Source organism: Helianthus annuus, chromosome 9, assembly GCF_002127325.2.
Source record: "Helianthus annuus cultivar XRQ/B chromosome 9, HanXRQr2.0-SUNRISE, whole genome shotgun sequence".
NCBI classification, from domain to species: Eukaryota; Viridiplantae; Streptophyta; class Magnoliopsida; order Asterales; family Asteraceae; genus Helianthus; species Helianthus annuus.
In genome coordinates this window covers 18,027,069-18,029,414 of record NC_035441.2, presented here as the reverse complement: position 1 = coordinate 18,029,414, position 2,346 = coordinate 18,027,069, and positions in this window count along the sequence as shown.

The window sequence follows — 2,346 nt, the reverse complement described above, 5'->3', positions numbered from 1 at the left end:
AATTGAAGAACCACCTGATCTTATATTATGAAACACCGTTATCAGAGCTTGCTCACTCAACTCATCCCCCTTTTCCGCAATTGACTTTTACAACCCACGCGATAACCGAGGGGAAACAGATTCATGGACATGTCTTGAAGAGGTGATAGGTTTGTTTAACGAGATGCGAAGGGCGAAAATCAGACCGTATGAGAGTACATAAGTGACGGTTCTTTCGGCTTTTTCTCAGTCGGGTGATCTAACAACAGGAGAAGTAATTAAAACTTGGATTATGGAGCGTATTCTTTCTTCAAATGGTCAGCAAGAAATATATTTGACAGTGTAACTAACTATAATATAGTCATGTGGAATGTGATGATTGGTGGTATACACATACACATCATTACAAAGAATCACTGGACCTCTTTAGAACAACGCTGGAGTCAAACTATGAAGCTAATGATGTCACATTTGTAAGCTTTCTTCCAGCTTGTGCTCTTGATATCCGGAAGTGGATGCATGCTTATATTGGAAGGAAATTTGCAGATTCATCTGATACCTCTCTTTTCACAAGTCTTATTGACATGTATGCAAAATGTGGAGACATAGACGCTGCAAGCCTGCAACAACAATCCTTAAGAGTGTGGCACCGAAAAGCTTGGCCTCATGTCATCCTATGATTTCAGGTATATAGAATATGGGAAGGTTATGATGGGTCATGTAATGGGTCAAATTAGGTGATGGGTTTGCACAAAACGGGCATTTTTTATGTGTGGTGACTTCGCAACACTTCCTGTCGCTTTGAGTAATTGGTAAATATCTAATACTTCAAATACGGTAGCAAAAACTGTAGTACTAAAATAATAATATATTTTTTAATTAAAAATTTTTGAATATTTAAAAAAAAAATCTGAATACTATTTAAGTGATTTTTTCACCTGTTTAGCCCTCTGGCAGGTTTCATCTTGAGCGATTATTATATACTTTAGCTCTGTTAGTTGTTACAAGTAAGATACATCCTCAATGGATAGCTTGGGTGAAAAATGAGTGGGTTGGGCGACAATTCAGATTGGTCCGGGTAAAAATACGTGAAATTTATTTGCATGTCACCAAGCCAACCCGTCAATACCTGTCTATTTTTTTGTTTTAATTCTATATATTTAATGGGAATACGATTACAAGAACCATAATACCTAAAGAATACTGTAATTGATTTCAAGTAAAATGATTTCAAAAATTAGAAGCATTTTGATAGGAATCGAATCGAACAAGAAGAATCGTAAGAGAGGAAAAGCTCAATTCATTATCCAGATGATGATTACAACTGACTCAACTATCTCATATACCGACTCAACAACCCTAACCAACTATTTACAAACAAGTCCCTGAACTATGACAATTCTACATACAATCCCTCTACTTATTTGAGCACATTTACTATTATGCCCTGACTATTTTTAACATGTAACAATACTCCCTTCTTTTAAAAATTCTTGTCCTCAAGAATTAACGTCAAACTCTGGAAATCTAGTTACAAACTCTGAAGCAACTACCCAAGTAGCATCATGTAGGGGTAAATCCTTCCACTGAACCAAGAATTTAACCACCGGTCTTTGCCCTTGTCTTGCCAGCTTTCTCTCTAATATTGCAAAAGGCTGCAACCCTGTTGGTTCTGCATTAGGCAACTGTATTTGTTGTGCAGGTGGACCATAGGCCTGCTTTAACAAAGAAACATGAAAGGTAGGGTGAATTTGTGAACCAGCTGGAAGATCCAATGTATAAGCAGCTGCACCAATCTTCTTTATTATTAAAAAAGGCCCATAGTACTTCTGAGACACCTTAGAGTACTTATGTGTTCTTAATGAAGACTGCACATGTGGCTGCAGCTTTAAGTATACCCAGTCTCCCACCTTGAAACTTCTTTCACTTCTTTTCAAATCTGCAAATTGCTTCATACGATTTTTTGCTTTCTCCAATGCATGTTTAAGAGTTGTGATCATTGACTCTCTATTTGAAAACCACACCTCCAAATCTTCAACTTGAGTATCACAAGGAATGTGTGGCAAGTGTATTGGAGCTTCAATACCATACAGAGCCTTAAAAGGAGACATACGGATGGCAGAATGCCATGTGGTATTATACCACCATTCAGCAAGCGAAAGCCATTTTGCCCATGAAGCTGGTTCAGTCATCACCATGCATCTAAGATAGGTCTCTAAACATCTGTTTAAGACCTCCGTTTGCCCGTCAGACTGCGGATGATAAGCAGTGGAAAGAGCCTGATCTATACCTTGCAATCTCAGAAATTCTTTCCAAAACAAACTCAAAAACAAGGGGTCTCTATCTGAAACAATAGTCTGAGGACAA